Source organism: Saccostrea echinata, unplaced genomic scaffold (assembly GCF_033153115.1).
Source record: "Saccostrea echinata isolate AGI-Se365-2 ecotype Australia unplaced genomic scaffold, CSIRO_AGI_Sech_v1 ptg000054l, whole genome shotgun sequence".
Lineage (NCBI taxonomy): Eukaryota > Metazoa > Mollusca > Bivalvia > Ostreida > Ostreidae > Saccostrea > Saccostrea echinata.
Window position 1 is genome coordinate 13,422,786 of NW_026889803.1, and position 15,503 is coordinate 13,438,288.

At 34.5% G+C, this 15,503-nt stretch overlaps 2 protein-coding genes across 3 annotated transcripts in view; both read left to right on the forward strand.

Moving 5' to 3' along the window:
- LOC133206389 (E3 ubiquitin-protein ligase TRAF7-like) overlaps positions 1 to 15,503 on the forward strand; it is a 324,928-nt gene that overhangs the window by 61,083 nt on the left and 248,342 nt on the right. The window lies entirely within an intron of this gene.
- Positions 561 to 15,503, forward strand: part of LOC133205801 (small conductance calcium-activated potassium channel protein-like) — a 29,261-nt gene continuing 14,318 nt past the window's right edge. Inside the window, exons 1-2 of one of the 2 annotated variants that reach the window (XM_061341681.1) lie at positions 561 to 692; positions 10,538 to 10,711. The gene's annotated coding sequence lies outside the window, so the exon portion shown is untranslated. The remainder of the gene's footprint in view (positions 693 to 10,537; positions 10,712 to 15,503) is intronic. The other variant, XM_061341680.1, reaches the window with a different exon arrangement.

The following is a 15,503-nucleotide window of genomic DNA, read 5'->3' on the forward strand; positions in this document are numbered from 1 at the left end:
TACATTAGGGCTCTTTAAATGTGATGGTACAATACAATTTCCTACGTGCACTTCAGAAACTTTACCATTTTTCATGGGGGAAAATATTTTTTTCAGAATTCGTATTGACATACAAACTAAATTACACTTAAAATATTTTGTATAATGTTATTGTTAATTCATTCTTATATATGTAGTTCTATGTAAAGAATTTGTAAATGTCCATTATTTCATCCATAACCCCCTTTCATTTTTTTTTACTTAACCATGTTCTCTGACGTTTTGCTTCTGGCTCTAGAACACATGGTATCTCTATAATAACTAATCCCCTGCCACATCCCAATGGAATCATGCATTGTAGCTCTGTTTAATTTCCTTGTACGTTATACAAAGGATTATGAACAATATTTATGTGATCTGGTCCTTTGGAACATGGCGAGAGGAAAAATCTACCCGAAACTCTGTTTGTTTTGAAAGCTCTGTCACGCGGCAGTGAATCGCTAATATTGCTATTCTTAGAACGTATAGCAATTACCTGACTAGTAGTATAGTACAGTTCCCGACATCTCGCCAAATCAAAACATTGTCACTGGTTGCCAGATTCTGCCGCGCGGCCATGAAGATGGACTCGTAACTTCTTATACTTTGTAGGGAAAAAAAGTGTTCACGTTTTTGCCGTAGGAAACTCTTATGCCACTGATCGACACAAGTAGGTATTAATTTATGCTTCCTAAGTTCGTTTCTTCTGGAAAGATTAAAGATATGGAATTTCCGTAAGAGATCCCACTTGCATGCTTCTTTGAAATTTATTAATCGTCCGTCCCTCCGTTCTTTGTTTTTTTTCTGCGTTTTACATGCAATATTTTAGCACAAGAGACAGAAAATAACGTTAGAACTGCGATATGTAAATCAAACCATATGTTATTGCTTATGTGTTTGCTCTTTCATCTAAAGGGGATGTTGAATAACAATTATTGACATGTGTGGTGTCTTGTTCTCTAAAAAGGATTACCATTTCCTCTGGTATGACAATGGTCAAAATAACACCATATATTGTCTTTCATTACAATATATCGGATTAACTTTATTTTTGCCTTAGTTTCAAGGTATTCCACAACGCCATAAGCTGCATGTGGCCATGATTATTTTAAGCTTGTACACATAATTACTCTTTTTATCCTCTTCCTGAGCAAAATGTATTCAAAGAGATATTTTCGCTATCTGATAGCCATTTGCATAATAAAGATGTAACTGATTAAACCATCACACTTAAGCAAGAAAACTGCTTTGATGCACATGAAATGCTTTGTGAGTATGAGATCATCGACCTGGCAAGGAAAGGGATAGATGATGCAGACAATTGCAGTTGACCGCCTTATATATTTATATGCAGATGAGGTTTGCTTTGGCATTCCTCATTGACATTGGTGAGCTCTCTCCCCCGCAGTGTAATATAAACGCCATGTTGTTGTTGCCCAGTCTTTTATGAATTTTTCTACAACCATCCCCAATATCTTTGATCGTACAGCACAGTTTCTTTCTTTCGACTAAGTCAGAGCAAATATATATACTATTTGGACAATTGTTGTGGAAATTTTATCTTAGCTGGCACTGATTTATTTTCATTCATTTCAATTTTATTACTTTTGTTTTTTGCAACGTCAAGGCACTTTAAAGCGCTCATAGTATGGTTTTTGTGGTACTATGTAACACTGTCGTTTTTTGGGATGCCTTGTTTTGTTAATTCCATGTGTATTGGGTTATATCAATACGTCATGCGTGTTCGGTTGTTTCGGGTCTGTTCAGTTCCATTAGCCTTGGAGTGACAATGCAATCAGTAGCTCGTAATTGTCGAATTTGTTTCCGTCACGGTGTACAGTCATCTTAGGTATGCCTGCTGATAACGGGTTATGGAGATGCCAGAGTACCATCCAGGTCTTGTTCCAATTAAGATCTTTCAAGGTTCTTTTCTTGAAACCACTTGGTACGTGTATTTTTATCTTACCAGTTTCAGGCTTGGTATTTTTCCGACATAATACTCGATCGAACAAGCAAAATTAATCAATTCATTCACATTTGTTTAAAAATATGTTCAAATACTTTTCATACAATATTCTACGCTCTAACACATAGTTTAGATGGATTGTTTTACGGTAAAAGAAACAACGAGAATTCCTTAATGACAAATTACAACACTTTCTCTAAATACATTTGTTTTTTATTATTGGCAGCAAATACGTCTTTCAAGTTTACTTTTTATAGGATCAGCCAATTGCCTTAGTTGAAAGATTCGCTTGCAGGCACAAAGGAACTCAATTCTGACAAATTCAAACGAGCTGATATACATTTGGATTTTTATCGTATGAAAGATCACCATCTTTTTCGACCAGATAATGCCGTAATATTTCACTTAAACAACCACTAGTATGACAAACATGTTGTCAATTTAAATTGGTTTCCTCTTGTATTTATGCATATCAACATTTCAGAATTATTGACCGCCACACCTACATTCTGCACTCTTTACAAAGTTTCCTGTCAAAGTACATCTGTTTACAGATCTACCTATTTCGGGTTTTTCTGACAGAAGCAGTATGCCCACGTAGAAGGGGCCAATTTCTAAATTATTGAGTAATATTGCATGGTATCAGATTTGTTTGGGTATATTTTGTGGTTGGTAGGAGCGCTGTATACAGTTAATTCTTGATAAGGAGAAATCCCATGTCCATGGATCACGAGATTATCAGGCCAAGGAGAGGCTTCATTTGTTTCCGTAGGCAAAGAAATGTAATCACCTCAAAATCAGTGGTTCATGACAAGCACCGAAGTTCTCAATAAATTGACCGCTCCATGTAAAATATTAAACTTCATTCATGTCCCATTGCTGCTTGTGGTGGGAGAGTCGCTTTCGTTTTTCACGGAGAACATTCTCGGAATCAGCAGATGGGTACGATAAAGCATCATTAAATTGTTTTAACCAACATTGCATTTTGGTGGAATCAGTTAAAATGATATTGGCGTTTATTTAACACAGCCAGAATGGTAGAATTCCCCGGAGGACAAAATGTAAATGAAATCCGGGGCTTTATAGATGTACTACATCAGTATATACTTATCAAATAATCTATCTGTTTTTGGATTTTTTCAATCTCTAAATTTGTGTATTGCACTGTTAATGATGAAAGATCTTCAATTAATACAAGAAGCAAACTGCCCTGGTAAGCGTTTTGGCAAATATCGGCACCTTAATCATAGTAAGCTCGTTGGAAGTGATACCAGCAAAAATGTAATTATGACAAACTATAACCAACTGATGTGTGCCGATACAAATAGCAGAATTGCTTTATTAATGACATAGTTCTTTGCTACCTCTCGCGTACGTTATGTAAGCGAGTGTGTTCCACCCATGTTTTTACTCGAGCATTCGCGCGGTGTAGCAAACGAAAACCTCAGTGTTGGTGCAAATGACGCGCATCGACAGATGTACTTCATTACAGAAGCTAAATCAATCATCTCAAAAAAATTGATGAGACATGGAAGAACTTGTAGTATAGCTTTCCGTCAGTTCGGAATGACACGTCTATCTGTAATCACGGCTAGAGAAAATGTACTCACTTTGAGAACTATAGCTACAGACGACATGGAGCGATTTGCCAGGTCAAGGACACGAGACCTTGAAGCAAATTATTAATAGGTTCAATTTTCCTTCCCAACATTCGTCATTGTTTCAATACTAATTATATAGCTCTTCGACCGTTAGACAGCCATTAATTAAGAACTAAAACTTCTTGCTAACAAGATCCTTGAATAGCCTGTCATTTGTCAAAAACATTCTAGTTGAACAGTTATGACTTCAAGAACTGTTACTGGAGAATTTAAAGCATCGTTAATTAAACTTCTCTAAAGAAGTCAAAATCGATCAAAGCTAAGGAAAATCAATTTCAAATGAAATCTGTAATTAGCCAAATGATGGATCTAGAGGATAAGACAACTGCTTTTCGAAAGAATAGCGTCATTCTTATCTCAAGTGTTTCTTCGTCCACAACCTCAAAAACCATATTGGTTCAGTATATTGAAGAGTAATGCAAAGAGGCCTGTCCGGGGACAACTGTTTGCTGTCAAATAATGACGATAGATCCTCATGTGTAATATATCTGGGCAGTGGTCTGATACATATTGCCGAGCGTTTATGCACAAAATATTGGTTTTCCAGAAAAATACTGTGAATTTGTAAATATTACATATTAATGTATTGTTGTAATTTGCTCCCAGGCCGATGTTGATAACATTCGGTTCTATGAGAATTGATGACCCCACTGTATAAGCCGACTTAATTACAGACAATATTCACTTGGTTTACACTTTGATCATGAAGTTCATCTTATTGTAAGTACATAGTCTTCATAGGTTATACAAAACCTTCAAAAGGTACGGCGTGTATCTATAATTATAACAAATCATTACTGTTGTTATTAATCCGACAGTAACGAATCTGGATTGGTCATATTTATTATGGTCTTTGATTTTAATATTTACAAAATCCTTTTCATTTTCTGAAACATAGTTATATAATAGTGTTATTATTTGGATGTACTATGCCGAAATAGTAGTCAGGGTTTGACACATGGTGCACGAGCCGGAGGCGAGTGCACTATGTGTCAAACCCTGACTACTATTTCGGCATAGTACATCCAAACAATAACACTATTATAATTATTATGCTGACTGTTGTTTGCATACGACAATTTAATTAAATTCTCAATCCCAAACCTGTTTGCAGACGTTAAATCTAAATGAAAATTTTCTTGAACATTCTTTAATCAAGCGTTATATCAAAAAGCTTTTATTGACTCCGAAGAACCAGTTCATGTTACGTTGCAATTTTGGTTACTGATAAATTCGATTATTTGTTAGAGAATTTATCTTTAAGATCCTTATCAATAATATCAGTCTTTTAGAAATTATATTCATTTATTTCTTGTTTTGTGACAAATGTATAAAAACTACGTTTATATATTTGAAAATACATTCCGTAAAGTAGCGGTGTTTGTGGCGTAATCGGTAACGCGTTGGACTGACGTTCTCCTGATCGTGAGTTCGATCCCCAGCGTGGGTGCAAATAACATTTTCTCTAGAAAAGACAGCCGTGCACTATTTCGACATAGTATGCTTACGCTATATAAATCCTTAGAACACTATGCGAAAATAGTTGGGTATTGATTATATAGAGACAAACTGACAGGAAGCATAATAATGGTCAATATAATCATCACAAAGGTTGAACATGCTTATAACTACTGTCTTATCCTCTCATTGGTAACTCATGTCACTCATCATAATCTTTACATGAAATAATACGTCCAACATTCAGAGAGATTATTTTTTCGGCTACACAACGTTAAGCATTGTCTACAAAATAAGTTTATAGAAACATTGTGATATTCCGTAATATATATACATGTGGTTTTCCCTATATGCATGAAGAAGTAATGAACGAAATTCAATTTTGAATACACATATTTGAATATTTGTATATATAACACTATAAATACGAATTTTACTTTTAGAATTGCATCTAGTTGTAAGATTCATCCTAAATCGTCCCTAAATCGCCCCTAAATCGCGATTATAGTGGCCGTTAATCTTGCATGTATACGATGTCACTTAATGGTTAAAAATGTAATCTGATAACCAAAATGTCCGTTCTGCCAGGAATGCCTATCGAGCTTGCAGGGATTCAAACCAGAGTTCGACCAGTCAGCCGTTCGACTTATAATACGTATAGAAGCTATTTGTTGTCTGACAGTAAACAAGAAAAAGCCATAATCTTGTAAATAAAACAAAATGGATGTGATGAGCTCGGGAAACAAGATACGTCCACTTGCTGCCCTTTTCCTAGTTTTACATATTGATTGGATTTTTTTAGGAGATTATAATTACAGTTTACTTCAAAGTCAGTCGCGACCACTGCAGACGAACGGATCACTTCGTAGTCGGTCAATTTTCTTCTGTGATGGTTTCTTGTTTTATAAATAAGATTCAGAAGATTGTTCTTGACATGTCCGAAATTAGCTTCAAAGTTTGTGATAACAGCTAATGGCGTTTTTATTTAACAATTTGTGAAATGAATCGGACGTCTGATAAACAATCGTTGATTAATTTTCCGTAGCGGTTTTAGAAATTTATGAACGATGTTTTTTTCATTTTTTTTTTAAAGAAAATTATCAATTAAATTAAAATAAAAACGACACCATCATGTTTCGTTGAGATTACGGTCCGTGTCAATAGTGCCAATTGCTTTGACTTGTTTCTTTGATAGCCTTTATAGACTCAAGATATATTAATGGATTTTCAATATTTGTCCTTTTTTTCTTGGCGTACTTCACGACAATTTTCCCAAATCTAGATTTGTCATATTGAAACTTCAAAACTGCTTAAGTGTGTTATTTCCTTTAGAGAAAGATTAACGTCTCGATTTTTTAAAACCTGTTTATCACCAAAAGTCAGAATTCATCTGAATAAGGTCAAACATCTACAACAAACAGATATTTGTACATCAATTTAACTAGTTCAAAAATTTATTCGTTTGTTATGTAGAATATATATGTGTAGATCTTTGTGGTCATTAGGGCGTAGCTTAGCAAAAGGGCGCTTAAGAATTTGCACATATAAGAGAAGAAATGAATACATGATAGAGCAAATTGCATTAGACCTAAAGGATTTCACTGTTTGTGACGTGCTGACGCTTTGCTTGTCGAGAAGTTTAAATACTACGTCACATTGTTACCACATCAAAGGAAGTAACCGAGGTCGCTTCTCTCCCACGCTAAAGTCGGTCAACTGCAATACACATCACCGACGTATAACGGGTTTATAAAAGGGGACAGACGGTCCAATCGTCCTTTTATCGAATATTTCTTGCACAAATCTTAAACAATTGAAAATAGAGCAGTATGCATTTTGATAAATTGAAGTTGAGATGATTATTTTATTCCATAACATATTTTACCTTTTTCATATTTGCGTATAAAAAGTAGTGCATGATTAACTGGATTTATCAGTATCAATCCAGGTCATGCATTCTTAGATTGTAGCAATTTATTACAAATTACTGCTGAAAAATGGAGTCCACTCTGTACGCATGTATTCGAAAGAGATAGTAAAGAGGGAAGGCGTGTACATTTACGTTCAAATTTTATCGATTGGAGCTCAATACATACATTTTGTATTCACAGTATAAATAATACCGAAGGACAGAATGTAAAGCCTATATTTAAATACACCTCTTGATTCTGAGAAAGCGGCCTGGCGGATTTTGGAAAAAGATAAGCTGTCCTCGAAAATATTGAAAATAAATAATCTGTCCGCGACCGGCAAGAAAATAAATCTGTCCTTGACTGTACTTCTACCCCCCAACCCCCAACCCCACCCCCACCCCGAAATAGAGTTTCCCTTTTTTCTTTTGCTTGTCAACCTTATTTCAGAGTAGAAGAAAAGAAGAAAATAAATAATCTGTCCTTGACTGGTACATGTATGATGATATGAAAATAAATAATTTGACTCTTGCCAGCCCCATGGTTTGGTTTGAACATATTTATTGTAATTTCTAATTACAAAGGGATTGGGCACAAGTTCTAAAAATATTACGCCCTCTCCCTCAAGATGTACATGTGTATATATTTGGCGGAGAATGGGTTTCTTTTCTCATATTCGTCACTTTTTAGGCACAATAACATTGAAGAGCTTAGATTGGACTGTAAAGAAAAGTTGGGGAGGGGGCTTTTGTGAAACAGGTCTCCGAATGAAAATTTCAATACATAAAAAAATAACAGTGAAAAAAAAAATTGTGAAAGGGGGGGGGGGGCTAAAGAAAACTGCCATTTAGAGTTCCATAAAAAAAAGTGGCCCGGAGGGGTTTCTTATATTATGTGCCCGTTAACATACTTGAAGGGATAAAAACGAATGGGATTGAAGTGAGAGCTCCCCCCACTTTTTGTCGCCAATTACTCGAGTCTATGCCGTATGTAACACATCAAAGATGTGGAATAATATCAATTCGTTTTTATAATTTGCTTGAGTTAAAACAAGATAAATACTCCATTTCCAGTACGAATTGGTGATAAATATTTAAGATGTCATATTCTCTAAACGTTGTATTAATTAATTCAAGCATATAAAGTAAGAAAACACGCATGAGATCTAAGAAAACAAATTGCATCGCATAATTATTAAACACTATTAATATGTGATAAAGTTGTCCCACAGTTGCTGAAATCGCACCTGTTTCCTTTCTACCCCCCCCCCCCCCCAACAAACACACAATGGAGGATCTTTGCAAAATCTCTGCGTACGCAGTACTCAGTACGTATTGTGTTCCTTGTTATGAGTATACATGTACTTCCTGCTTTCTCAGTTTTATAAAGGATTGCGAAAATGTGTCTCTTTTTACGTAATGCACAGTATTGTTAAAGAAACCCTTCTCATGCAAAAAAACCTGCGGCAGTCTGTCGTGTATGAGCAATGAGAATGGGCTTAAACTTTGCCTACTGATTAACTGATTTATAATTTATATAATAAAAGAAATAAGAGTGCCAACCCCCCCCCCCCCCCCCCAAAAAAAAACGATTTTCCCAGAGATTTCATTTTTGATTCGTGTATATGACATGTAGACCGAAGGCTAAAGCATCTCGTCATAATATCAAAATAAATGAAAATACTAGATCATATATTTATTTGTCACACAATAATGATACAATAGAGTAAAATACATGACTGTATGCAGCCACTGAAAGGTTTTCTTAGAGAGGGAAGGAGAGAGAAGAAAAAAAGCTATTACACATGCGTTTTTCTTTTCTTAGCAAAGATATGTACAAATAATTTCGCATTTTGACATAATTATTGACAATTATGAGTACGAATTACCTTCTCGGCAGAAGTATTCGTAACGTAAACTCGCCCAAACTTGAAAAATCTATTTTGTGTGTGTGTGTGTGTGGGGGGGGGGGGGGGGGGGAGGTAGTCGTTGACTTCTAGTGTTTGTATCTTTTCATACCAACTTAACACAGATCCGCTTTTTATTTGGTTTATATATAAATTTAATTCTTTATTGCATAATACACCCATATGGGTCAAGCAATACAGTTCATAATAAGAAAAAACAAACAAAGAACAATGAGTGTATATATACAATAGGCGCATTTAAGTAATTTACTCCTTATATGTTACACCGATGTGGACCTTTTATTTCTTAATTCTAATGATTGTTTTATAAAAGTGAAAACAGCCGGTATAACTTAAATAGTTGGGCTAAGTATATATTCAAGTTTCTGTATGGGTGATTTGAGATAGAATGAGGAACAATTATCTAACATGGTTTTAAAAAGTATATTCCTTGCTTGTATATTCAAATTACATTGTAAAAAGAAATGAAATTCATCATCAATAGCATTACATGAAGTGCATAATCTTTGTTGTCGAGGTATTTTCTTATGTCTACCAGTTTCAATCAGTAGGCAGTGGTCACTTGTTCGAAACTTAATTAGTAATTGTCTATTCTGAAACTATTTTCAAGCATAAGATATTCTTCCATATTAAGATTGTGTTTTATTTTACTGTACAAATACAGTTTGGAGTTTTCTGTGAATTTGGATACTTTTTCCATAGTTTTGCCTTCATAATTATTTAGTACTATGAACTCTGCAAAGTCCGGGGGGGGGGGGGGGGGGTTCCGGACCACCTCCGCCCCCTCTAGATTCGCGCATGATAAGGTTGTTTGTTGTATACATGTAGATCTATGTACTCAGTTCTAAAGTCCTTCAGTTCATGGTTTAATGCACACACGGAATTTATTTTTTTTCAAAGAAAAATCATTATTTTCAACAGTGATTTGAAACAAACTACTACAATCCATGACCAAGACTGATACGGAAACATTCAGCTTCATCAGGCACAACATTTTATGTGGCATATATACAATGGCATCACTTCAATTATTATGGACTCTAAAAAAGCATACTGCTCTGTTTTCAATTGTTTAAGATTTGTGAAGGAAATATTCGATAAAAGGACGGATGGACCGTCTGTCCCCATTTATAAACCCGTTATACGTCGGCGATGTGTATTGCAGTTGACCGACTTTAGCGTGGGAGAGAAGCGATCTCGGTTACTTCCTTTGATGTGATAACAATGTGACGTAGTATTTAAACTTCTCGACAAGCAAAGCGTCAGCACGTCACAAACAGTGAAATCCTTTAGGTCTAATGCAATTTGCTCTATGAAGATTTAAAAATTTGATGAATTTCACAATCCTTATATTTATATACAAACTTTGAAGACTTGTTTGATGCAAGAGAAATATTACATTATATACATATAATCCTGCATATCTATTATGAACCAGTTTTGATCTTGGGATTGCTATCGGACAAACATGGCTGGTGTGCAATTTAACGTCCAACAATTACAAATAAACGTATTATCATAATAAAGAATGTTTATCTGGGTCATTAAGTTGTATGCATTATTAATATTATTTGTAATTAACTCATATTTTGTACAGGTTATTACACCCGTATGTAATGGACCACGACTGCTGGCTGCCGCCATTTGACGCCACCTCTGAAGCCAGTCATGTTTTCCTCGCCATTCCAACCCTTATCACCTGTGATTTGTTTTAACCCCCACCTTAAAGTGTTCCAAGCACCCTACCCCAAGGACGTATGCATGAAACTAGGTGAGTATAAATGAATATTTTGAAGATTTTGGCTAAGATCATTGTAAGATCTCATAGTGGTAAAAGTTCATTCTGGTGGGAGGTTAATCCGATCTAACTTAATCAATGGAGATTAAGAAAATAAAAGTGCACATTTTTGTCATTCTTAAAAATTAAGTTTTATAGTTCAAATGTACTATTTTATTATGAAAGATGTGTTTTAGAATTCAGTGCTTTCCGTTCAGAACATCCGAAAAGGTTCTTTTTTTGGTTATCATAAATTCATAAATTGTTTTACGACACACCTGAGAACGCTTTTCAACAAGACTTAAACTATTTTCACTACTTATTTTCTGTAAGCTTTAACAGATGCCGTTTCTGAACAGCCATCTTTTACCATTGAGAGTTCTGCAGTTGCATAATATCCAGTATATTTACACTGTTTACCAGATTTCTTCGATATGCGCTAATTCATATATACCAAGTACAAGGCTATTGAATATTTGTTAACCATGTTTTTTTTAAGTTTCATTTATGCTGGTAAAGTTTCTGGGGGTGATTCAGCCTAAAGTTTGTAAATATCAGACGACTTATCCTTTTAATCCTTTTGAGAATTGTATGAGAGAAAAATTAACAAACCAAAGAGTTCTGACGCCAGTTTAATGTATTTTCAATTGTTGTAGTTACGCATGCATTCAAAGTGAATGCCATTCTGGCCCGTATGGTCAAACTTATTTACCATTTGGCTTGGCATCATTCATAAAAATCTTAAGAACATTCTCCAATGTCTGTTCGACAATTTACTACTAAAAACACTTGATGCTGTGTAGATAACCATTTTTTCCTCGAGAGTATTTCATCCCAATATCTCTGAAAATTACACGACTGTCTTAAATCAAAGCGTGGAATAAAATAAAAATAGATTTTATATTTTTATATCTATTTTTGATTAGGAATTCGTCCGACACTTATTTTAGTATTACTTTTCCGGAAATCCTTTTTTTTTTGGCTTACTCATTCTACGACCACCTTCTTGGAACCAACACGAGTGCTATCTTAGCAATCAGAGGCAACGCAGATTAGCAGTCGAAAACTGTGGAGATCAAAGAAACCTCACTTGTTTGTTTTCTTCTGTTGTTTTCTGTGTAAGACTTTACGAGTAGTAGGAGTAGAGAACACTCGTTCCAATCTAATCTGACAAATAGTGCAAAAACACTACAAACTGTGTATTCTTAGATTTTAAAGTCTACAAATTCTGGGCTGTTTTTGTGGGGAAGATAACATTATTCTTGATTTGATAAGTGAAGAAGACGGAAAATTTGTTGATATTTTGAGAAGAGATTGAAGTGCTTTATCCGATTTTTATTGCTTGTTATTCGAAACTGATAAATCAATCATCGAACGATGTATATAGCCATGTGTAAATATTTACACATAGGGATTAGCTGTTATACAAAACAGTTGTATAAACGAAATCTTGTCCTATAAATTTAGGAGAAAATATGTATTTGCACATACCATTAATTCTGTTTATAAGCCCATGAAATGTAACATGAATTAAGTCTCATATTTTGTCTTCGAGTTTTGAATATCTGTTTATTAATCACGTTAATACTTGGAAAAAAATATAACCAACAGAATTTTAGATGATATAAAACATTGTTTTCATTCAAAAGGGTTATCTCCTTTCCTGTACGATTTATGTCAGCTACCAAACTGTATAAAGGCTATAAGAGTGAAATTTGTACATAGACGTTTGACCACAAAACACATCTGTAACCAATAAAGAGTTAACAGATGATCAAAGGCTTACCGACTGCTTTCTTGTCATATAAATCCGTATGGTGACCTATGCTCTTTTGCTTGTGGGGATAAATATGTTACTCTGTTCATGAATTCGTCCTTGAACTCCCTGTAATCCCAATCTGTTACCATCCGGGAACTTTCTGCATCCTGTTGTACATCCGGGACCAGAATTTATGCGATTTCTGTCTTTCTTTTTTTATGGATGAAAATGAGCTATAAAGTCGTCTATTTAAATATTTTCAAAGTCTTCAGTACGCTTCCTTCTCACTCTCTAAATACCATCGATTCAAACATTGGCGTGGTTAATACTACGATTAGCACAATTTATTGTCATGTAGTCGTTTTCAACTTTAGATTGAAAATTTAAATAAAAGACATTTGTCATGGAGAAAAACTTACAGTTTTTCAATGTGACAAATGTCTTTTATTAATTTTCAATCTAAAGTTGAAAATGACTACATGACAAATTACAATTTGTCATGTAGTCATTTTCAACTTTAGATTGAAAATTAATAAAAGACAGTATAGTGCGCTTGTTTCAATTTATTAAAGTTTGATATTGTCTTTAGTTTTAGTGGTTAGTAGGTAGATTTTTACTCAGTACATCTTGAATTATAACTTAAACTGGAATGGCTCTCTGGAATAATATTTTATTCATCTTGACGTGAGTCCATATTGCAGAGCATATAGGCGCTCCCCATCTAATTACGTTGCAGGCCTTGTTGATTTTATAGTATAGAGGTGTAGACATCACAGGCACTTGTTTCGGTAATAAATTTTTAATCCATAGTATAATAATAACACAAGGTATCTAACTCCGAATGACACGGAGTACCCCCTTCCCCCAGAATCGCATTTAATTACACTTTCAGAGGAAATACACTGACAAACTTTTTATACCTATGTTTTCTACGATAATTTATCTACACAACCATATATGGCATGCTTGTCTTTATTTTCTTTAGTCTCCGTAAACAGCGTCAAAACTCTGCTCGTCGAGTGGAAAAGTCGAATTCAACCATGAAATGGTATGTGCTAATCCCGCACAGAGAACAAAATTAAAAAATGAGTGGGTTTAAAAATTCAATTCCAGTGTTTAAATATTGCATGAGTAAATAGAACTTGTTTACGTCTGATTTTCCCTGAAAACATTACGATGTTTATCCGATGTAATTTTATAAACAGATTTTTAGCCAATCAAAATCTCTGTGCGGGATTAGCACATACCATTTCATGGTTGAATTCGACTTTTCCACTCGACGAGCAGATACAAGGGAGATTGCAATCGCAACTTTCTCACAAAGCTTCCGAACTTGCCGGAAAGACCCGAGAAGATGCGATTGGGGAGATTGTTCCTTCTAGTGAAGCTCTTGTGTGTACGGAGGTTGAAAATCAAACAATTTTGTTGCTCATTGGGAACTCACTAACTACTAGTATTAAGAATCATTTAACAAAACAAATATAGCTTTTTAAAAAAGCTTGGTCTTTAGCAATAACCTTAAACAGTAAACTGACATACACCTATGTATTCTTGAGTAATGCAGTTCTGGGCTCTGTACATCTTGAACAGCTTTTTTACACTGAGACATTAGCCCTACCATATAAACGATGGAAAAAAACAATAAACTTAAATTTCAATGTTTGTATGCAAATAGGAACATTCTTTTAACCATGAAAATATAATGAAAACTTAATAATAATGAAAACATGAAAACTTAATAATAGTTATTGTAAAAGCCACTAAAAGGTGAAAGTGTCAGTTTCACTTACTGCAATTTTTTTTTTGTTCGTTTTGTCGATTTTTTTTTAAAGATTGAAAATCTTGAAAAATTGTTAGTCATACGAAAATCAGATCACCCGAAAACTATCTACCTTGCCTAGGACAACATTTCAACCAATGAAATAGTTGAAAGTTTTCACATCATGCATTTTCTACCAATCACAGAAGAGAGGAAGTGAACAGTCCGGAGACTGTAAAATACTTTAACTCTGTGTACAGTCTTCCAAGGAAGATGGTAATCAATGACCAAGTTTATTCTTCCAAGTGAAAGTATGAAAATAGTTGCTATCGTTGCAATAAACCCATTTGTACTTGAAAGTATTTTATAGAAAAAGAGTGCATGTGTATGCAATCCTACAATCCGCATGTACCGGTAATATGTGATATAATCAAGAATTGGTATAATTAATGAACGTCAGAGTCCATAGGGACTGGATCTATATAGAGGTATATAAGTGAAATTTGTCTTCTGTCTTTGAAGAACTATACTCAACTCATCTACATAGAATACAATAGAATAAAGATCTTTAAGCATAAGTGAATAATTAAGAAAATTAAGAAAACCTGAAAAAATTGATTCTCATAAGCTTGTGAAACGGTTTGATAAGAGTGATGTCATGTTCTAAATTTTGAATTTACTGGATGGGAATAAATACCAAAATTTTGTAGTTACTCCCACGCGGTTAATCCAAAATTTTGAACTCGACAGCAAAACAACAGTTTATTTTAGAGTAAAATAGTACATGTTCACTCTTGGAAGGAAAACTAGAGTATCAGCCTGCTTCAGACGCAATGAAAAAACAATCTATTTTCCACTTTCTCCCCTTGTCACTACAGATTACTACAGAACGTAAAAAAAGCCTTGAATAGATAGAAAGCTTGTTCAAGTTTATTAGATGTGATGAGAACACGAAATACATAGACTTGTAAATGTTTCAGCCATTTGTATCGGGCGTGAAGGTTTCATGTAAAGTGTGAGAACACCACGAAATATGGAAAACCACGACCAGATATCAGAATTCAGCGTCAATTCTCGTGTAGTATATAATTCCAATATTTATTACAATCTTTTATCGTCAAACTTGATTTTTGATCTTGAAACCATTGCGCTTTTGCACACCGTCGTCCCCTGCGTGCGGAATGAATTAGAACGATTTTGAGAGCGTAAGTATGTCGTTTCATTCAAAACTCGGAGTCTAAATGAATGATTATCATGCTACTTAAAAC